Genomic DNA, 23,346 nt, shown 5'->3' on the forward strand with positions numbered 1-23,346 from the left:
CGGGTTTGACTCCCCACTCCTCCACATGAGCGGCGGAGGCTAATCTGGTGAACTGGATTTGTTTCCCCAATCCTACACGTGAAGCCAGCTGGGTGACCTTGGGCTAGTAGTAGTAGTAGTAGTAGTAGTAGTAGTAGTAGTAGTAGTAGTAGTAGTAGTAGTAGTAGTAGTTCTTCTTCTTCTTCTTCTTGTCACTTCATCATAATTGTGTTCAAGCCAGCTGACATTAAAACCCACCATGAATGTGTTTCTTTTAATGCCCCCAAAGGGGGATTAGGCAAATCCACTAGTGTTAAATTGTATACATTCAGTAATGCAAAACTGTTCTCCTGCACTGGTTCTTTGTTGATCTCTTGTTCTGAATTTTGAAATAGTTTGGCTCTTTAAATATAAATGGTTGAAATGCTGACCGCTGTTCTGGGCAAAGATAGGTTTGCTTTCCCCTTTTAATATATTGGCAGTGAGGAACGAAATCCAGCCAAACTGTGGAATCCTTGTGGGTCCCTACTCGGTCTTGTCACTTTGACAGATAAAGCATCTTGCGTGTCTTGATTCTCCAGGACCAAAGTGCTGAAACTGCATTCCTTACCCCAGATATGACAGCAGTCTAAATGTTCCCAAAGAGAGCCCCTCTCCCAGTTTTAAATTCAGGAGTTGAGCAGTATATTTACATTAGTGAAACAGCTCCCAGGGACTGGCAGCTTGCTAGGAAGCAAAATATGCCACCCCCATCTCAACCTACCAGGCATTCACAACAGTTTTATCCTGAACTGGAAAAAGATGTGGGAAACAATGTAAATGCAAGCAGGGATGACACCAGGGAATAAAAGGATATAAGAGTAGAGAATTTCCCCCTTACTCCATCATTTCATTTTGTATCAAGAACAGCTAGGCCTGCTCACAGGCCAAGAAGGAGCTGTGGTTCAGTGGTAGAACATCCGCTTTGCATTCAGAGAATCCCAGGTTCAGTTCCTGGCATCTCCAGTTATAAAAATGGTCAAGTAGCTGGGAATGTGGAAAGCCTCTACCATTTCCATTCCATTTATTTACTAGCTCCTTTGACCAAAGGTCTTGAGCTTAACCATAACAATAATACATAATACAACAACACATAGAAAGCCTCTACCAGATATCTTGGTAAGGTTGCCAGCTCTGGGTTGGGAATACCTGGAGATTTTGGGAGCGGAGCCTGAGGAGGGTGGGATTTGGGGAGGGGAGAGTCTTCAATGCCATAGAATCCAATTGCCAAAGCATCCATTTTCTCCAGGTGAACTGATCTCTATCGGCTGGAGGTCAGTTGTAATAGCAGAAGATCTCCAGCTAGTACCTAGAGGTTGGCAACCCTATATTTTGGAGAGCCACTGCCAATCAGAGTGGACAATACTGCCTTTGATAGACCAATAGCCTGACTTAGTATAAGGGAGCTTCATGCGTGTTAACGTTTCAGTGTAGCTGTATCCTCTCTAGTAATGGGTAAGAAAGTCTAACTTCACTTATAAGTGATCAACTTTTCCAAATATTTTAGAACCATGGACTAGATATAATCTTTTGGGCTGTTCCCATAAGTTTGATGAGAGGCCTTTACTTCAAAGGATTGCCCCTTATTCCACAATATCAAAAAGCTATTCAAAATTATGGGTTTTCTTTCTTCAGAACAATTCCCAGCTGTCAATTTAGATCCTCACTTTTCCTATTTTAAGCCTGGGAGCTTAATTGGAGAAGGTGAGATATGTATTTTTAAAATAAAACAAACCCAAGGATACTGGTTTTTACTTTTTAAAACTGAGGAGTCAATAAGGGGAGGGGGAGAAAAGGGGAGGAATAGGCAGTGGAAAATTTAAAATAATATTACTAATAATAACAGCAACAATACTGGTTGTGAAGGGTTTGATATGGGAAGGGGAAAAAGAATATTTATAATTATACCCTCCTTTTAGAACGTCTTATGTAAACATAATTAGCTGTGCAACATTGCCCACACTCCATCGCCCTTTCATGGGTTCTTAACTAATTTGGTTCAAAATCACATGAGCAGTGTAAAAAACAGGCGCCAATTTATTTATTTAAAATATTTGTAGCCCACTTTCTCCCTAAAGGGACCCAAAACAGTTCACGACAAAAATTAAAAACGATTATATCCAACCATCAACACTGCTACTAACCAGCCTCATATGCCCTCCTAAACAGCTCAGTGTTGAACAGACTTCTAAAGACAGGCAAATCTCTCTCACTTACTAGGATTCCCCCCTTTCTTTTTCCTCCATACAATCTCAAGGACAAATAATCTCTGGCAGTTTTTTGTATAGGATATGGTTTGTATTTTGAATTTTAATATAGTGTTTTGTTTGTATAATTGTAACCAAATATTTCCTTGCACAAACCCAGTAATGTAATTATATATTACAGATTCCCCTGAAGAAGCCCCTTGGACGAAACAAGTTGGGAATTTTTAGTCTGAGTAATAAAAAATCTTTTTACCTATTTTGTACCATTGGCCTTGGCATTTTTATTTCCTCTCAAGAAGACCATTACCCAGTTTAGGGGGCCACCATTTTAAAAGATCAAGACCATGCAGTGGCGGTTCTCACGTGCCTGCAGGAGGTTATGGAGAGAAGGCGTTGCTAGGATGACCAGAGCTGCCACACAGGGAGATTTGGTTGACAGGAGATTTTAAGTCAGCTTTCCTGCACGGCAATCAATGGATTCAGAAACCTGATGAAAGCACACTAAACTTTTAAGAACACTTTCCAGGAAGTAAGCACCATTGAGCAGAATTCTGTAGACCTGCTTAGGATTGTACTCTAAGAAGAGCCTTTCTGTACTTCACTCGTGTACACTAACAGCGGCCCATGTGAATTTGGTCTTACTTCTGTATTTACTTGAATGGAAGATGATCCTGAATTTAAGCACTGAAAAATGATTTAGGAAAAATAATAATTATTGGATAAAGCTTTAAATTGTATGTGAAAGTAGAATGAATATAAGATGGCACCTCTTTTTTGAGGGGTAGATAGCATCACAAATATAAACAATGTATATATAAATAATGTTGCTTTTGAGTAAATACTCTGTACTTTACACATGAAGCTGCCTGATACTAAATCAGACCATTGGTCCATCAAAGTCAATTTTATCTACTCAGACTGGCAGCAGCTCTCCAGCAGAGATATGTTACGTCACCTACTACTTGATCGGTTTAAGAAGAAGAAGAGTTGGTTTTTATATGCCAATTTTCTCTACCTTTTAAGGAGAATCAAACCGGTTTACAATCTCCTCCCCTTCCTCTCCCCACAATAGACATGTGAGTTAGGTGGGGTTGAGAACTGTGACTAGCCCGAGATCATGTGTAGGAGTGGGGAAACCAACCTGGTTCACCAGATAAGAGTCTGCCACTTCTGTGGAGGAGTGGGGAATCAAACCCAGTTCTCTAGATTCAAGTCCACTGCTCTTAACCACTGGGTATGCTGGGGATTGAACCTGGGACCTTTCGTATGCAAAGCAGATGCTCTATCATTGAGCCATGGCTCTCTTGTTGAATTCAGTAGAGTTCATCTAAATTAAGTGATTTGTGAAGTGGAGAAACTAACTTGTTACACACACACACACACACACACACACACACACACAGAAAAGAAAACAAAAATTGCAAAATGAAGTAAGTATTTTGGCACTCCTTCAATCACAGGTAGGCAGCAGTGAAAGGAACTCTTCAAATTACTTCAAATTAAACAACAAAAAAACCTCCACAAAACCACATGATACTTACTTTAGGAAAGAAAAAAGAAAGGGTTCCAAGGATAATTCCCACTGTAAAATGTTTTATGAATGACAATGCTCTATGTTACCTGTCATGGGTATATTCAGTGTTAATGATGCACCACATCAGGGATGTCGAAACATATTAGAGCAATGAAGTAAAATGTAAACGAAACCCACTCTGTTTACAGAGGGAAAAGGTATCAAGGGTAGTGGTGAGACTGCAGAAGACCTTATGAATGAATAATAAGTGTTTTTAAACTGGCAGTGAGAAATATATCCAATGCTGATAGCAAAGAATCGCAACCCCATAGGGGGCCTCCAGCTGACGTGTCCCCCCAGTCTACCCAACCTGTGGATGTTAATTAGGGGTAAAAACTGTCCCACTTTGCAAAATCGGCTTTTTAAATCCTTACATTTCATTCATGATGGAGGTGGAATGTTATTTGTGAAAAGCAGAGTGTATCTGTGGCTCTAATCTAATATGACATGGCTACATTCAAATTGGTTGATAGTTGATAATTTGCTTTCCTTCAAATGTTATAATGATGAATCTTTGATCAAGAACCAGCTGAAGCTAAGTATTTCAAAGCTCCATTGATTTCAGTAGGACACAGCTAAACATGCACTTAACTCTCCTACTGAAATAACTCGGACTTAAAATGTACTCCACCCTAGACATATGTACATAAGTATGGCACCATATGTACATAAGTATTTTGTTATTCTTAAATCTTTGAGTAGATAATTTTAAGTTTCCCATAACTCTGAGGTCTAATTTATAACAACAGCAGGATGAAATATGGTATTATGACAAGTGGGGGGAGGCAGGCCAGCCTTATAGACCATAGCAACCCTTGCAGAAGGGTTGTGCTTCTCACACAGAGAATTTGCCTTAATTGTTCTTGGACGTGGCAGGTAGTCCACCCAGGAAATTCAATTTAACCCAATAATGGAGTTGTATTTATTTACTTCATTTATACCAGGGCCTGCATAAGGCCTGCATGCCGGATCCGGCCCCTTGAGAGCTCTCATCCAGCCTATGAGCCTGCCGAGGCAGCCTCCCCGCCCCCGCCCACTCTCGATCAGGGCTGGCGAGGCATGGCCTAGACTGACCAAGTGACATTTATGTCGTATCCTGCCCTTGTAACAATTGAGTTCGACACCCCTGATTTACACCATTCCTTTCTCCCCAATGGGGACTCAAAGCGACTTACGTCATTCTCCTTTCCTCCATTTTATCCTCACAACTAACCTTGTGAGGTATGTGAAGCTGAGTGTGACTGGCCCAAAGTCACCCAGCAATCTTTCATATCAGAGTGGGGATTTGAACCTGGGTCTCCCAGATACCAATACTCTACTATACCACACTGGCTCTCAGTGTTGGATATCTGATGTCCAATAAAGTCCCTTGTAGATGTATGAGGAAGGGCTATGACTTTGTGCTACAGCACAAACATGGCATAAAGAAATGTCTGTGCTCAATCCCTGGCATCTTCACAGGTAAAAGGCTCTTGGGTACAAGCGCTGAGACCTTGGAGGGCCACTGCCAATCACAGTAGACAGGCCAGATCTACTTGGACAAGTGGCATGACTAGGGTTGCCAGGTCCCTCTTTGCCACCGGTGGGAGGTTTTTGGGGTGGAGCCTGAGGAGGGCAGGGTTTGGGGAGGGTGGGGACTTCAATGTCATAGAGTCCAATTGCTGAGGTAGCCATTTTCTCCAGGTGAACTGATCTCTATTGGCTGGAGGTCAGTTGTAATAGCAGGAGATCTCCAGCTAGTACCTGAAGATTGGCAACCCTAGGCATGACAGATTATAAGGAAGGATCATCCAAGACATTTGTGCATTCATGTCAAATAATTTGGCTGGAATTAACATTTTTAAACTTGCTTTGGTAACTCAGTAGTTTTCAGTATGATGTCCCCAGAAACTGAACAACAAAATCCAAACGATTAGTTTTTAATCAAGGGATTCCTGAGATGAAGGACTGCAGAGAGGAACAAAACAGATTGGTCTTTAGCTTTAATTAACATGTCTCTCAAAAGCTCTCAAGTCAAGCATTTACGAGCCTGGATACATTCTCTAAATGTTTCTTTAGAGTAGATTTCAAAGGGTTTTCCCCTCCCTCCCACACAAGCTAGTAAATCCTCATTCTTTGCCAGTTTCTTTGTTTGGCACATCATGGTCACTCTGGAAGGTCATCACACCTCTTGGTCACAACTGAAGTAAAGAGCAGTATTGGGCCTAAAAACAACCGGGCACTCATTACTTAAGAACTCTTGAGTCTCTAATGAAATACTGGGAAGTTAATCGCTAAAAAAGTGGCCTCCTAGGAGGTGGAGGATTTTTAGTTAAAAGGCACGGCCTTGGCTGGAAGAGGGAGGGACTGTGAGCATCTGTCCATTTATTTTATTAGGGATTGCACAGAAGAATCCCAGAGGGTTTTGCTGATAATAGACACAGAAAGCATTGTGTAACTAAATTCATTGCTGTCTGCAGATAGACAGACAATGCTTGAGACACGCAAAGTATTCTACTGAAAATTATAGTTGCACTGCTTACCAAAGGAGGGGAAAAATGGTTTTATTCTCAGTTGTACCAGAAAAAATCACGATCCTGGGCTCTAAATTGAAAGTAATTTAATAGTCGTCTTTAAATGCATGAACATTATTTATAATGGGTTTCTGAACAGCAGTTTGGGTGAACAAATGACAATAAAATAGTGTCTGAAACAAATTTACCTACTGTATCTATTATCAGTAAGCTGCTTATATTATATGGAAGGATTATTTTGCAACTAGGATGAGTCTCTCAGGCAAAAGTTAGAAACACCAAATATTTTCAAATATGCAGAATAACAGACGCATCCAAAAGTACTGGTGTGCCATGCACAAACATATCTAATTCACTGTGAACATTTCCGCATGAAACCTTGTATTTGACTCATACTTAAGTAGATGAAACATTTTAACACACACCCCTACCCCCACCGAAAGTACGGGTTGACTTACGTTGCTTCTTGCTGAGACATCATATTTATCCAGTGACCTCATATCAAAAAACAACATCCACCTTCAATAATAACTCCTCTAGAAGGCAATCAACCAAGAGTATCAACCAGTATATTCTTTTTATCCCTGTGCAGATAATAGTCTTGTACACATGTTTATACATGGGCTTCAAAAAGAGGGATCCACCTGAGGACGATTTGTAACATGGAACTTCAGATTTCACGGGCTTGATGTTTCAAGGAGCCACTTGATAGCTTTACTTGGCAATCATGTGTGCAGCAGCTACAGTGGTGGTTGGTTCAGCATGAAAAGGAAATGCACATCTCATATGAACTTTTAATGTTTAGACTAGGGTTGCCAACCTCCAGGTACTAGCTGAAGATCTCCTGCTGTTACCACTGATCTCCAGCCGATAGAGATCAGTTCCCCTGGAGAAAATGGCCGCTTTTACAATTGGACTCAATGGCATTGAAGTCCCTCCCTTCCCAAACTCTGCCCTCCTCAGGCTCAGCCCTAAAAATCTCCCACCAATAGTGAAGAGGGATCTGGCAACCCTAGCTTAGAAACATGAGCTGCATCTACACATCAATCAATATTTTGCTGCACCAATAATTCACAGCAAGATTTTCCTGTGTGGAAATGCCAGTCCTGTTGCAAATGATTGCTATACTGCAATGAAGGCACAACATCCAGGAATGCAGCCCTGGAGAGAACATGTATTGCATTTGAACATGGCTATCTGTGGCACATATTCGTAGCATGCTTAACGAGAGTCCTGGTCACTCTTTAAATGTTTTCTGCAGCAAACACCGGTATAACTCTGGTTTAGCTGCAACATATACAATTTCTGCATTACCGGTAAATATAATGTGGCTTCAACTTTCCAAAAGGTTTTCTGCAAATATTCAGGTGATGAATAGCATAAGTAAATACACAGTCACAATATAACACCGCAGATAAAAATCTCCATACCCCTGGCATTTGTTCAGATGTTGCAGTTTTCAGTGGTGATTAATCAAATTACGAAAAAAACCAAGAGATGTATATACAGGTATGAACCAGTCAAATGAGAGCTTCTTTCATGTATCTCAGATTTCACTCTTACTTAGTGGGAACCTGGGGGGGGGGGCGTTTATTATAAAGCCACACCAGTCCTTACTTGAAAGGAAACCTTCAATGGTCCTGGATTCTGAGTGTGCTCAGAACTGTCATTTGTGTTAGGTCAGTTCTTTTCCTTTTTTTGGGTGGGGGGGACTCATGTAGATTTCAACATGAAATTTCCAGAGCAGGAAAAAAATGTGCTGTAACATATGCTCACAAACTCTTGAATTTTGCAAAGAATCTTTTGTAATGAAGCAACCTTCCTTCCAATGCCAAAAACAAGGCTTCAGCTGGAACATGCTGTCATGAAAACTTTCCTAGTTTGGTTCTGGCTGGATGTTGTGAAAAGATCTGAGCCGCTGCATGAAGGGTGAGGCTCAAAGATGAGCAGATCTAGCACTTCCTTAGTAGGAAACACCCTAAAACTCCAGGCAGGGGACTCTCTTTTAATAACAGGATTAGTTTGCTTTGCTCGCTCATGCTGCATTTTGTGAAGTACTTAGGAAAGGCGACATCTGGTTTGGTTTAGATCAGCTGTTTGCATAGAAGGCATTGGAAGCTACCACCTGAAAAAATATTATAATCCTTATTCCAAGTGACCTTGCCCCAAGAGTATTATAGAGTGTATCTGAATCTACAACTTGCCAGCTTTCTACCTCTTGGTGGTTGTACACTTAGAATAAATAAAAACATGACCCTCTTGAATGACAGCTCCAGTGTAATCTGCATTTTTAGGAGACTTTACATAAAGCTGCTTTAAAAAGTGATGGGGGTCATTCCTACTTACTTCTTCTGGGGCCATCTTTCTCTCTAGTAGCTGTTTAACATAACAAACCATTGCTTTGTGGCCTCAAAGCCCTTAAAGTAGAAACAAAAATGTAACAACAGTGCTGGCAGATCAACACATAAGTTTCTATAAAAGATTTCCAAATATCTAAAAACAGTTGTTGTCTATAGGCCATGTGTTCAAATACTGATAAAGTTGTAAAGTCCTCAACCCATTGATTTATAGAAGGTGAGCGTTTACCTATCCAATGTTGTAATACAAAATTTTTAGCTGCAGTAAGGGCATGGAGGGTCCATTTTCATTGACCATCAGTTAGCCTCCAAGAGTCAACCAGATAATTTTTTTAAAATGCTGATTTAAAAAAGCCCCCCAGTGGTGGAGGGAAGAAACAGCCACCATGGGAACACTGTCAGGGAAAATGTCTGCAATGTGGGTAGGAAAATCTGAATTTTCCCATCCACATGGCAGCCATCCAGGCTTAACTTTCCCAAAACCTGGAAGCAAAGCAGGTTTGAGAAAGAATAGAGAAAAGCTGGGGAAACCCTGGGAGGCGCACATATGTACCATGATGCTGCAAGGAAGCAGGAACATACACACACACACACACACACACAGCTTCCCAAGAACATTGAATCTGGGGCAGATTGGCCACGTAGAAATGGCCAGAGACTATGAGAAGCAGTGAACAAAACACAGTCCAGTTTCAATTCTGGTCTGCAACACATAGGCGTTCCTAAATCTTTGTGAATTTCCTGGCTGGGAGTCCTTTGATTTCCCAGCTGAATCTTCAAGAAAACTACTAAAATACAGACAGACCCAGTAAAAAATGAAGTATTACCCTGTATATCTGAAAATGTAATGATATTAAGAAATGGATGTTCCTCTTTTCATGCTCTCTCTCACACAGAACACACTTTCAGAGTTGTATCACCAGATTTGAAGAAGAAGAGTTGGATTTTATATGCCGACTTTCTCTACCACTTAAGGGAGAATCCAACCGGTTTACAATCACCTTCCCTTCCTCTCCCCACAACAGACACCCTGTGAGGTAGGTGGGACTGATAGAGTTCTTAATAGAACTGTGACTAGCCCAATGTCACCTAGCTGGCTTCATGTGTAGGCATGGGGAAACCCATCTGGTTCACCAGATTAGCCTCCGCCGCTCATGTGGAGGAGTGGGGAATCAAACCCGGTTCTCCAGATCAGAGTCCACCGCCCCAAACCATTGCTCTTAACCACTACACCATGCTGGCTCTTAGTATAGCTCCTGCACTTCTGAATGTGTTCCAAGTTTCCACACTGAGGTGTCCATAACAGCGTCTCCTGTGGTATTTGAAAGAAAATCCAAAGTCAGTACAATGCATGTGGGATTGGAGTGAAAACATGCAAAGGAACCTTTATATAAATCCCAGGGTCAGGATGTTATCAAGCCAGCACATATTCAGGAAAATGTAGAGGCACTGCTTTTGGCTGGAAAACTGAAACCCTCGATGAATTTTCCTTCAACTCTGCTGCCTAGTAAATATTTTCCTTTGAAGTGGGACTAAGACAGGATGCTACTTTAGTTAGATTGGGTTTCCATAAAACAGTGAATCAGAGGGGTACATTTGGAGAGCTTGGAACTAGTTGCTTTAGTAAATGATTTCGTATTCTTCCAGCCAACATTGGTTAGTTAGGCAGTGTTCATGCATCAGAGCTTTTCACCAGCTTTTCCTTTAAAAAAAAAAACATGTTGGGAAATGAGTGCATAGTAAAGGAGTTTATGTGTGTGTTACATGTGAGTGTGCTATGGTGGTGTTATTTCCAGGCACTTCCAGATGTCCAGAGGGGGCCAGGGCGCTTCCAGCTTTTGAAGCACCCTAGCCATAATAAATATTTTTTTAAAAAATGATGACACACGATGTGCATAAAAACAAGTTGTGAAACTTAAGAAATGCCAAAAGAATTAACAGTTGTCCATACTTGAGATCCAGGCCAAATAGTCCTCCCGGCCTCCCCTCTAATTGGCCTTGGTTATTTCTAGGTTGTACAGTCTGAGTCACAGCACTAATCTTTGTTCTGGGGAGAAAAGATCATCTGGTACAGCAGTAATTTGTTAGCGGGAGAAGGATCACCCAGAACTCGGTGTAGGTTGCTCTTCTATTGCCTAAAAGATCGGGGCTGCTGCTGTCACTACACTGATCTGTTAAGAGTGATACAGGGCAACTGGATTGACTAAAAACAGATTTCCCCCCCCCCCCGGAGGAGGAAGAGGAGAAGAAGAGTAGTTTTTATATGCTGACTTTTTCTACCGCTTAAGGAAGAATCAAACCAGCTTTCAAGCACCTTCCCTTCCCCTCCCCACAACAGACACCCTGTGAAGTGGGTGGGGCTGAGAGAGCTCTTAATAAAGCTGTGACTAGCCCAAGGTCACCCAGCTGGCTTCATGTGCAGGAGTGGGGAAACAAACCCAGTTCACCAGATTAGCCTCCGCCACTCATGTGGAGGAGTGGGGAATCAAACCCGGTTCTCCAGATCAGAGTCCATCACTCTAAACCACCCCTCTTAACCACTATACCATGCTGGCTCTACCTACTCACATTTGTGTATATACATTTCACATATGTGTTACATACATGTAACACAGAGTGGATCCAATCCTATCAGTTTATAGGAGTACCAGTAAAGGCAGCTTGCGTTCTGCAGACTGATAGGTTTCTGAATGCCACTGCTAAGTTAGGTTTCTGAGTTCCACTGCAAAGTTCTCTTCTGCCAATCCAAGGACTGTTAAAAAGTGCGAAAGGGAATGTCTGGATTGTCCCATTTTCAGTCTTATACTTCTGACTGATTCTGCAAATCTTGCCTTCTCCGATCTAATGCTGCTGCTTCAAGTGTATGAAGGGGAGAACTGCCCATCAACATTCTGTTCTTGCTTTGCGTGCGAGTGCTGGACACTTCAGAAGGCACAAGAAGCAGATGTGGCATTGTGAATTTCAAGGTATTACAACTTTCAAGACAGAGAGGTTGAAATGTCCTTTATTCTGGCTTTCCTTGTAATGATGGACGCATGACGGACAACGGGTGTACCCAGGGCACACCAAATTTCAGATTTTTCTGTGCTAAGTAGTTGGTACATCCAGTGCTTTTTGTTCGTTTGTTAAACAAGGTGCCAGTACTCATATATAAGGTTGCAGGGACCAAATGACTTGGGAATACTGCCCCCCCCCAAATGCCAGTACCGGTGAGTACCATCACAAAACAAGCCCTGGATATATCAATGAAAAAGTGAAGTCCAGGCATCTAGACCAGGGGTTCCCAAAGTGGGCAGTACCACCCCCTGGGGGACGGTGGGATTACCTTGGGAGCATTAAGAGGCAAGAGGGCAGCGGGGGAGTGCTAGAGGTGGGCCCCTTCAACTGTGTTGTTCACTAATTTACAATAGATCAAGCTATGGCGCCATGCTGGCAAATTTGGTGGAAACTATCAGAATTTTCCCCCAGACTTTGAAGAGCTGGTACCACAGGAATCAAGTTCATCAGTTTTGTTGAATAAGTTTCAACTAAAAAGTTTTAATTTGATTTTGAATAGATGTGCAATTAATTGTTACTGTTTTGAAATTTTATTGTTATTATCTTCTTTAGTAAGTCATGCAAACCCGCTATTTTGAATAATGCTTTTTATAGGATAGGGTAGGGGCGCTGGGGTTGTTTGTGGAACCAAGGGGGCAGTGGCCCAAAAGATTTGGGAACCACTGATCTAGACACAAATAATGAAGTCAGCCAGCCTCTGTTAAATACACTGTTGGTAAAATACACTAGAAAAGGAGAACACAGCTTCCAAGGGAGAAGCCCAGAATTACTGTTTGCTTGACAGCATACTATCCGCTTAATTTTCCATACAATCACCTAAAAATGTTTGTGTTTCCAGGATCTTATTCAAAATGTCTGTCTAAATGAACTTCTTGTTCTTTATAGTCCTACAAGCTTTAGATAACCTTGGCTCAGATAACAGGGAATTCTACCGTAATGCTCTGCCAATCCCTGAATACTTAAAGGATTTTGAACAGTATCTTGATAATTATTTTTTCTTCTCTGTGTTCATTTAGTGTCTTATATAAGATTTATAGTATTTTTACTGCAAGAGCTTCCCCTACAAATAAGCAATCCCCAGTGAGGCTTCATACATTACTGTTCTGGGGCATCTTTCATGCCATGGTAATATTTCCTAAATTGCTTTTGAACACAGGAAAGAATCTAAATACTAAGTTTTAAAGGCATTAAAGATCAGCTGGTGCCTTCTGCAAAAGTCTAACAAAATCCCATTAAGGAAAAAAAAATCTGTTGATACAATTCATCATACTGTGCATTTATCTAATTCCATTTCCCTCATTGCTCATTATGAACTTCGGAATCAAGGCAGGGGTTTTGTTTCTGAATATTTCATTGATGTCAATAGCTGATTGCTCTTTTATACTTTCAAACTGAGCTCTACCACAGATTGAAAATGGCAACCCAAAAGAATTCTCAGAAGTACTATGCAGAGTCCCCCCCCCAAAAAATATAGGGGATTTAGGAACAGAAACACCCAATTGCCCTTGTCCAGCAAGTTGTCAGTGAACAAGGAGTGGCATGAGCTTGAAATTTCAAACAATTGCTCTGTAAAATGAAAACTTGTTGGTACCAACCAGGCGGGGGGAAAGGTAGAATGAATAATCCACCTTCTCCTTTAGGAAATCCATATCACATGTTGCTAGGCATAGATAAATGTGTGACCTGTACAGGTGAATGCTGGTGCAGATTGGCCAGGACAGGATGCACAGAATACATTCCATGTGGTGCTAGGGGAGAAGGGTCTCTTTTCATCACCCAAAAAGCTGTGCTGGGGATCAGGGGAACTGCATGGACTAAAGGCATGTGGGACAGGGGCTATAGAAAGGAGGGGAAGTAGGTGAGCAAGTAAAAAACCTGGCTGGATCCAAACCCTTATTGCTAGTGCAGATGAAGGTGTATATAATGATACCCATGGGAATGTGTACTCTCATGTTGACTCGGGCCACTATACATAGTTTCTCTCTACACATTAGTGATCACATCCATAAATGATTGCACACGATCAAATAAGAGCTAAGTACCTTGAGTTTGGAGTAGTATCCAAATACCACTAGCCCCAAACTCTAATCCTCAAAAACGTTTGAGACAACAGGGTGTTTAAAACGGGTATGTTGTACCCCTTAAAGTAACTTTAACCTAAGAACCAAGGCAAGCAAACATTAGAAACTTCTACAAAATTATCTACCGTAGTTGAAAGTCTCTGTAGTCGGTGATTTGATCTTCCATGTAGTCTTGGTAGGAAAAACGTCTCTGAATCTTTCATAATAGGGAAAAGAAACTTAGGCCATTTATGCTTGGTAATTAGCAGCGAGTTCCAGGCTGAATTGTCCCGCATATTTTTTTGAGTTTTGCACGCTGAACCATCATTCAGGAAGTGACTGTGAAGCCGGCGCATACCTGCTTCGCATTTCTTAAGAGCTCCTTTAACACGAACTTTTGTGTTTGCTCCGCCTTCATCGTGAATAATCCACTCAAGGAAGCATGCAAAATCATAGCTGCGCGTTAGCTATGCAACCAGAGATGCTAATGGCTATGCAAACAAAGAACGAAGGAGCAGGTGAGTGTGTGTGTGTGTGTATGCGTAATTTCTCCTTTTGCATCAGGATCGTGAATAAGCTTTTTAAAGGTCGCATTTAAAAAAAGAGCTTTGAGCAAGCATCAAAAATGACCCTGTATAAATGACCGTAGAGTCTTATTCTATGCATATTTACTTGTAAGTATGTCCCAGAGAGTTCACTTAGGACTTACCTCCAGGAAAGGGAAGGCTCAGTGACTCATGTGGGAGCACCTACGGTAACTCTACATCGGTGAATCATCTGGTACAGTGCCTCTGTATGACAATGTGAGTTATCATAAGTTTTCTAAGTAGGGTTGCCAGCCCCAGGTTGGGAAATAACTCGAGATTTTGGGGGGTGGGGCCTGAGGAAGGTGGGGTTTAGGGAGGGGAGGGACTTCAATGGGGTATAATACCATAGATGCCACCTTTCAAAGCAGCCATTGTTTCCAGGGGAACTGATCTCTGTCACCTGGAGATCAGATGTAATAGCAGGAGATCTCCAGCTACAACCTGGAGGTTGGCAACCCTACTTCTAAGAGAAGGGCCAGAAACAAGTATAATAAATAGGGTTGCCAGCCTCCAGGTAGGGCCTGGGAGTCCCCAGAATTACACCTAATCTTTAGATGATACATACCCAGTTTCCCTGGAGAAAATGGCTGCTTTGCAGGCATTATACCCCACTGAGGCCCTTTCCCTGCTGAAACCTCACACTACCCAGGCTGTACCCCCAAATCTCCCGGATTTTCCCAACTCAGAGTTAAAAGTGTGATTACAGCCTGTTAGGATTGCCAACCTCCAGGTACTAGCTGGAGATCTCCCACTATTACAACTGATCTCCAGCTGATAGAGATCAGTTCACCTGGAGAAAATGGCTGTTTTGGCAATTGGACTCTATGTCATTGAAGTCCCTCCCCTCCCCAGACCCCGCCCTCCTCAGGCTCTGCCCTAAAAACTTCCCGCCGGTTGTTAAGAGGGACCTGGCAACCCTACAGCCTGTACAACCAAGGTAAAACCACTAACCTCCATTTGATGGCACCACCATTGGCACTTTGAGAGATCTAAGCTACACTATTCAGCCTGGGACTAATCTTAAAATCACTACATTCATTTAAGTGTGTTGCAAACCACAAATGAGGCTAAGGTGTGGGGGGGACAGACATTTTTTAAGCACTTGCCTGTTAGAATGTATAGAGTGGTAATGAAAAGCAATATAAGGACTTGCAAAATTCTAAGCATGTTAGATTTGCTTCCAAAGGGTACCGAACTCAAAACTAGCTCCCACATAAGAAAGGGTTAGAGTGAATCAATCTGGCCCTTAATGGTGACTACATAGAAAATCAACACTCTTATTTATTTTGTTACTAAAAATAAGGAAAGAAAATTACAGAAAATAAATGGTGTACTTTGGCAGAATCATTCATGGATAGAATCTCTCTTCACAAGGGATATCAAGGGTCTCTTCAGGCTCTCTCCAGCTGAAATTTCTCTCATTTGCTTCTCTTTATGCAATGGGTGTGCAAAGCCTCAATTTGCAGGCTTTGGGGAATACAAAGAGATAATTTCACATCCACCATTTCCCCTTAGATGCAACAAATTAGCTACATTTTACACTTTTGTCCGGTTCTTTTTTTTATGAGCGCAGAGAGTTTAAACAGAAAATATTCACAGTACATAGATTAATTAGATGTTTCATTAAAAAAAAAGAAGAAGACCAAAGGAAAATGAGTTGCAGAGTATAATATAAAACACAGCAGGCTTTGACTTTCTGCCTGAAAGCGGTTTAAAAAATAATAATAATTAAGAGAGAAATGAACAGCACACAGTATTCTATGCATAAATCAGAGATATTAAAGGCAAATATTTGCTTTTAGATTATGTTGAACTGAGATTTAGCCATAAAAATGGACTTAAGATGTTAATTTAGCTAAACATGAGCTCTAATCAGTCATTCGTCCTGCATCTTATTCCATGGCCATGCATAATAAAATCAGAGGTGATGGTATTAGAAGTCAGCCTTTCCCGGCAAGCTGGAATTGAGAAACTTTCTCCTCTCCTTATCTCAGAATCCCTTTGCACACCTCTAAGCCCCATCACATGTTTAGAAGCAGCAGCTAAAGAGCTATATAGAATGTAGTAAATTAATCTGGACTTAGCGGATGGATAAAAGGTCCAGAGGGGATGTGAAGAAAGGATGGAGGATGTAAAGAAAGAGGGCGATGAAATATTGTATGAACACATTAGGAAAGCAAATAGAGACAACACCGAAGGAGGAGGAAGAGGAGGAGTGGGGTTTGTATTTCTTTAATACTAGCAAAAAAAGAATCCACCTTGTATCATCTGAGTGCAAACAAAGATTGGGAGGAAAAAAAACACACCACCAGCTTCTTTTTCAGAGACCCAACAATGCAGAAGTTGTGTCTGCTTTTGTCCTTAACCCATGACACACAGGCTACAGACACGGAAAACATAATGGCCAAAGGGCATTAACGTGGGAAACAAATTTGTGTAAATGCAGAACAAATCCCAGCAGCTACAAATTCAACAACTATTTCTCAATATAAAGCCGTTTAAACAAGAGTTGAAGGTATAAATCAGGGCAACACAGCCTGGAAGCCATCTAAGGCACTGAAATAATACAAAATGGTTACTGAGGAATTCTGACTAGAATTCAGCCCCCATGGAACAAGGGGCTCAAACACAGAGGCTAGTCCATTTATTTACATTTTTATTCTGCCATTCCTCAAAAAGATCTCTGGGTGGCATACAATTCCCACCCCTCCTCTATTATAACTACATAACTATCCTGAGAAATAGATTAGATTGATAGGGGATTAACAGCTCAAGAATACAACCCCCTATGTTTTCTAGACAAGTAGGGATTCGAACCAGGGTCCGCCCAACTTAATTCAACCCTCCAACCACCACACTGACGGTGTCCTTGTGATCACCATGAGGATGCTGCTGTCATTTCAAAGCTGTGCTTGTGTTCCCCTGTGCCTCTAAAAGTGCCAGAACAGCTGCAGGTAGGGTTACCAGGTCCCTCTTCGCCACCGGTGGGAGGTTTTTGGGGCAGAGACTGAGGAGGGCGGGGTTTGGGGAGGGACTTCAATGCCGTAGAGTCCAATTGCCAAAGTGGCCATTTTCTCCAGGTGAACTGATCTCTATCGGCTGGAGATCTGATGTAATAGCAGAAGATCTCCAGCTAGTACCTGGAGGTTGGCAACCCTAGCTGCAGGTAGAGGCGTTGCGGCCACTTCAGCACTTGATAAGGTATATGGACAACAATGCTTCAGCCTGCCATGTTGCCATGCTGCAACTTTGAAATCAGCGTCCATGTGCTTCTCCTTTCAGTAGCTGGGGATCAAGTCTGATGCTTTTTAACCTACCCTTGTCCTGTCTCAGTGCCAGGGAGCTGGCTTTTCACCTGCAAAAGTTTGGAGCTGACAGGTCTGGTCAGGTGTCAGAGTTGTGGGGGTGGGGATAGTAGATTTGTTGAGAATGAGGCAAGTGGCTTTTGCACAATTGATCCTGATCCATTTGCCATTGGCTGAATCCAGGCTGAAACAGGTAATAAAGGAGGCTAAAGCAGCCATGCGTTTTTGCCCATTGTCTCAGAGACTGAGAGGCTTCTTTCTCAATGGGTAACCTGGAGCATGGACGATTGGCTGTACTTTGGCTTAGTAAATTCCGGGCAATGGATTTACGTCTAAACACTGTGCTGAACTTCCAAACAAACCAATTGTGGTTGTCAGTCAAAGGCAGATTCCCCCCACACACTGATGACATTTTTTGAAGGCAGCCTACTGCACCACATGCACTGACCACCACAGAAGACTAGCATAGGAAATAGCAATAGGAAAGGGGGGGAAACTGAATGCAAGATTGATTGGAGGAAGAGAGTATTATGTCTACTGCTGCAGCTGATGAAAGAGAACTGTACAGGAAGGCATGTGTCCTCCCCAGATTGGTGTCTCTGATGGGAGAGGATTTTCACATCTAAAAGCTAATTCTAGAAGTTTTCTAGAAGTTGTAAAATGATGCACAGCGCAGGTACAAAGCCCCTTGGAGTGGCGTACGGAGATCACAAGGAAGTCAACCTAGGTTCAAATCCTTCCTCAGTCTGGAAGCTCATCCTTGGATAAATCAGTATAGTGTAAAGTGCCGTCAAGTCACAGCTGATTTATGGCAATCCCACAGGGTTTTCAAGGCAAGAGCTATTCAGAGGTTGCCTGCTTCTGCATGGGCTGAGAGAGTTCTGAGAGAACTGTGACTGGCCCAAAGACACCCAGCAGGCTTCATGTGGAGGAGTAGGGAATCAAACCTGGTTCTCCAGATTAGAATCCGCCACTCTTAACCATTACACCAAGCTAGCTCTCAGTACCACACATCTTAATTTAGCTCAGATGGTTTTGTGAAAGTATTAACATCACAGATCAGGGTTGCCAACTCTGGGTTGGGAAATTCCTGGCGATTTGGGGATGGAGCCTGGGGAGGGAGCTCAGCAGAGTATAGAGTCCACCACCAAAGCAGTCCTCTTCTCCAGGGGAACTGATCTCTGAAGTCTGGAGATCTGTTGTAATTCTGGAAGATCTCTAGGCCCAATCTGGAGACCGGCAACCTCCAGACAGCCTTCACATAGCCATCTTGAGTTTCATGGAGAAAGAGCTGGGTTGCCTTAAATGCTGGGTTGCCTTATGCATTACCAGTAAAACACAGAGTAACAGCCCACTGGCTTCAGTAGACTGAGAAGGGTTTATGTCTTCTTTGGATAGCACTGTAAGAAGGAGTAAATGTCTTATTTTTCCTCATACAGCTACAAGGAATTTCAGCCATTTGGGAGCTCCCTGTAGTGTGCTTGTCATCAAACACATTTTTAAAAATTACTAAAATTACATATATTTTTTTAGCATACAGGGCATAGGTTCATGCTGAAAACACTAAGCATTCCTCCACCTGATTAATCACCAAGCCCATTCTACAAAGAAGCAACAAATGGTCGATTACATCAAATGAATTCCTAAGCAACACAATAAAATTAATATTTTTGTCAACAGAAGGCAGCAACCAGGGGAAAAAAAGAGGTCAGTTGCTATCCGCATCCAATATTCTAGATGGCTTCACAGCCCCAGAGATGCTAAGTAAGTTGGACAATTTAAAATGTCTTCAGGACATGGAGACAGAGTTCACTAGGAAGTCATGGAAATCTCACTGCATCTGTGGAAGCCACTTGGTGGTAATACAAGAACAAACACTCATGATACTAATGTCAGGCTGCAACATGGACACGTTAATTTAGCTAAACGATTTGAACAGCCTTACCTGGGAAACTCTTTTCATTTTCAATATTTATTTTTCACTAAGTTACACCAATAGTCAAATTAAATAGTCAAAGTTACCCAAACTCTACACTTGCAGTGCTATCCTATGAAGAGTTACTCCACGGACAACCCATTCCTGAAGAAGGGGGTGGATTTGCAGCGGCTGGGAGTGGTGCAGCTGCACCACCTCCTGTGAGGCTTCCTGGCTGCCAACCCCCCCTTTTAAATAGGGTTGCTAGGTCCCTCTTTGCCACCGGTGGGAGATTTTTGGGGCGGAGCCTGAGGAGGGTGGGGTTTGGGGAGGGGAGGGACTTCAATGCCGTACAGTTCAACTGCCAAAGCGGCCATTTTTCTCCAGGTGAACTGATCTCTATCGGCTGGAGATCAGTTGAATTAGCAGGAAATCTCCTGCTACTACCTGGAGGTTGGCAACCCTACTTTTAAAACATGTTAAATTTAAAAATCTGTCAGATCAAAGAGCACCTCTGAAGATTTGGGGTTCCTTGTGCAAAGGGGAGAAAAACTGCAGCAGCAGCAGTGCCATCCCAAGCAGACTTCTGCCTTCACTGAAATCAAGAAAGGTGTAACTCTGTTTAGGATTGCAGTAGCCATGGCCTAGAGCTGGTACATCTATCAAAAGGGACAAAGAGTAAGAACAGAAGCAGCAGAGATTAATCCTTCTTCCCTCCCCCCAAGGACAAGAGGACTACCCTATAGGTTTATGCCCAGTGTATATATATTTGAGGCTACATCACATCTTAGGTAGTCTTACAGTATAATTTTATAACAGCTGGGAAATTGGTAAAAACATCACATCTGTTGAGTTTTAACTTTTCATTTCTCCTTGGAGGTACTTAAATTGTCAGGACTTTGGTTATTTTCTATATACATTCACAGTATATCCACTTCCATTACACTTTTTTAAAGATGTCCCTTAGACAGAGATTGCCATTCCATAAAAAAAAAAAAAAGGAATAAATGAAATACAAAGATAAATCTGCTGATATGGTATTTTTCTATGCTTTCCTCTTCCTCTTTCTTAACTGCATCTGTTTCACTTTTAGCCTATTGCTACAAGTGGGAATATTATTGTTACCCAACCATGTTTAGACTTGATTTGACTGTGACGTTAGTGAGACAAAAGTACTCTCCTGTGGGACTTGGCCCTCACTCAGTATTTCATTTAAACTGGGTTGCTACCTGTGTAAGGCAGATATGCCTACTTTTAGAACAATATAAGCAAGGGCTACAGATCTCTGCCATGCAAACTAAGGATGAGTATCCACTCTGTGGGAGCCACAACACAGTGTAAGTTTGATACTGTGTGTGCAAAGTTCTAGCCATTTAGTAGGCTAAATGAGGATTCTTGAGAGCAGTTTTAATCATCGGCTAGTTACAGCATACACGTGCAGATTAAGAATAATCTGAGACATCTTCTTTCAGCATTCATAGTCCCTTCCAGCTTTTGTTTAGAATCCTAGAACTCTTTGGATGTAATCATCATGTTCCTTGGAGGCTGTCAACCACACAGAGATCCTTGCAATAAGTGCAGTCACCATGCTGTCCGAAGGCAGCTCCTGAATCTGCGACTCAGAGAGGCTGGAGAAGGAGCACAATTTGCCACAGCAGCGGAAGGATGAACCAAATAGAGAGATGAGGGCAGACAACACATTTTGTGGCCATTCTGGCTTGAGGCCTGGCCAGGTTCCCTATCAGTTTGGTTGCAGGCATCCAATGGCACACGGTACAACTTGGTGAGCACCCTGAGGCATCAGTTTGGAAGATGAAAGGGTAACCCTCAGACCAGAAGCCTGGGGCCTCGGTGTCTGCGTGGACCTGGGACAGGAACCCCTTGAGGGGTGCCACTATCTTTGACCCATAGACATCACAGCTTGGTACACCTCTCTCAAGAAGGCTTGGCAAGGAAGGGAATGAGCCATACCACATGATGGCCCACGGCTCGCAGACAGGGTGGCATCGCCCATAATATCAGGGCTGCACAAGACAGAGATCAGGGCAGTTGCATAGGGTTGCCAGGTCCCTCTTTGCCACCGGCAGGATGTTTTTGGGGCAGAGCTTGAGGAGGGCTCCCAGTATTGACAGCAGTAACATCTGAAGAGCCCTCTAGTCCAGGAGTGTCAAACTCAATTGTTACAAGGAACTGATATGACAAAATGTCACTTGGTCAGGCTGGGCCATGCCTCACCAACCCAAAATGAGAGAGGGGGGGGGGGGCTCGCGGGCTGGATAAGAGCTCTCAAGGGGCCGGATCTAGCCCATGGGCCCTATGTTTGACATCCCCTGCTCTAGTCTTCTGCTGCTTTGTTCATTCGCTTGGGTTCAGATGCTGGGTACTTAGTAATGGATTAACAGAGTGGTTTACTCCTCATAACTGGGTGCCCCTCCTGCCCAGACTTCCCTTGAATTTTTCTAATCAAGGGATTCTGGTTGGGGTCCATCTCTTTGGTCTTTTGTGAATTGTGTGTGCAACTTCCTCCGCCCCCCCCACATTATGTCTCTAAGCATCTGCAGTTCCACATAACCCCTGAATCAAATCTATGCACTCCTAGTATATGAAGTAACACCATATCAACACAGAAACTGTTGGCCCGGTACTAGCCTATTCAATTGTTCCAGGACCAAACCACGTCATTGGCAAGAAGTAACAAGCTAAGTTGGCTAACTTGCAACCATCTCATATACATTTTTGGAATTCTGGTTTGAATTTGATATCATGAATATTTACATTTTACCAATTTAACTGGACATTTTTCAAGGTGCGCCACAGTGGTAATGGAACCTATACAGGAACAGAACTAAACCCAGGATAATTCCCAGTTCAACGCAGCTCAGATAAATACAGATGTTTTGTGTGTGGGGGGTGGGTGGGGAGTAAAGCATCTCAGTGATGTCAATTAGCCGTGAAGATTTTAGCTTTTGCTAGGTCAAGAAAAATGTCTCTATATAATCTGTGTTAATATTAACAGATTATATTACTAAATTTCCTCTAATTATTCTGTGAATCTTTCATGCACCACACAGGGTTTGTTTTTTGGCTGAATGACCCTTATATTACATTTTAATTTATTTAATGTCCATGGGCTAAAGATGATGATTGGGTGACATAAGCCAGGACTGGCATCCTTTTAAAACACACAAACACACACAAATGGTGCTGTAATTGAACTGAGCATACTAATTTCAGCCTTTTCACAACATAATCTGATATGGGACTTTATTTTCTCAAGGGACTTGCTTGATCGCCTCTTTATAGACATTCAGTCTCTGCAAATATGCTTGCGGTTTCTTTATCAGTGATAGTGTTAGGCCTGAATGCTTTAGTATATAGTATAATGGGATGTTAAAAGGATTCTCTGTATATAGATTTTAGTACAATAGGAAGAAGGTGAATAAATATTCTAGAAGATTCTATGTAAGAAGACAAAACCTGTTTACAAGGTTTATCAATTCTTATTCTTTTCAAGAAAATGGTATTGGATTTTTTTTGCCTCTACTGTTAATTTTCCCCAAGTCATTTCAACTTTGCCACCCAACATCTGACTTATCTGTGTTGCCCTGGAAAGACTGTAATGTCATGAATTCATCGAAGAGAAGTTAAATTTGTACATGCATGTGTGGTTGTTTAGTCTGACACAATAATTAACCTAGATTCAATTCCAGTAGCATCTTAGAGATCAACAATATTTTCGAGGTATAAGCTTTCA

This window comes from Euleptes europaea, chromosome 13 (genome assembly GCF_029931775.1).
Source record: "Euleptes europaea isolate rEulEur1 chromosome 13, rEulEur1.hap1, whole genome shotgun sequence".
NCBI classification, from domain to species: Eukaryota; Metazoa; Chordata; class Lepidosauria; order Squamata; family Sphaerodactylidae; genus Euleptes; species Euleptes europaea.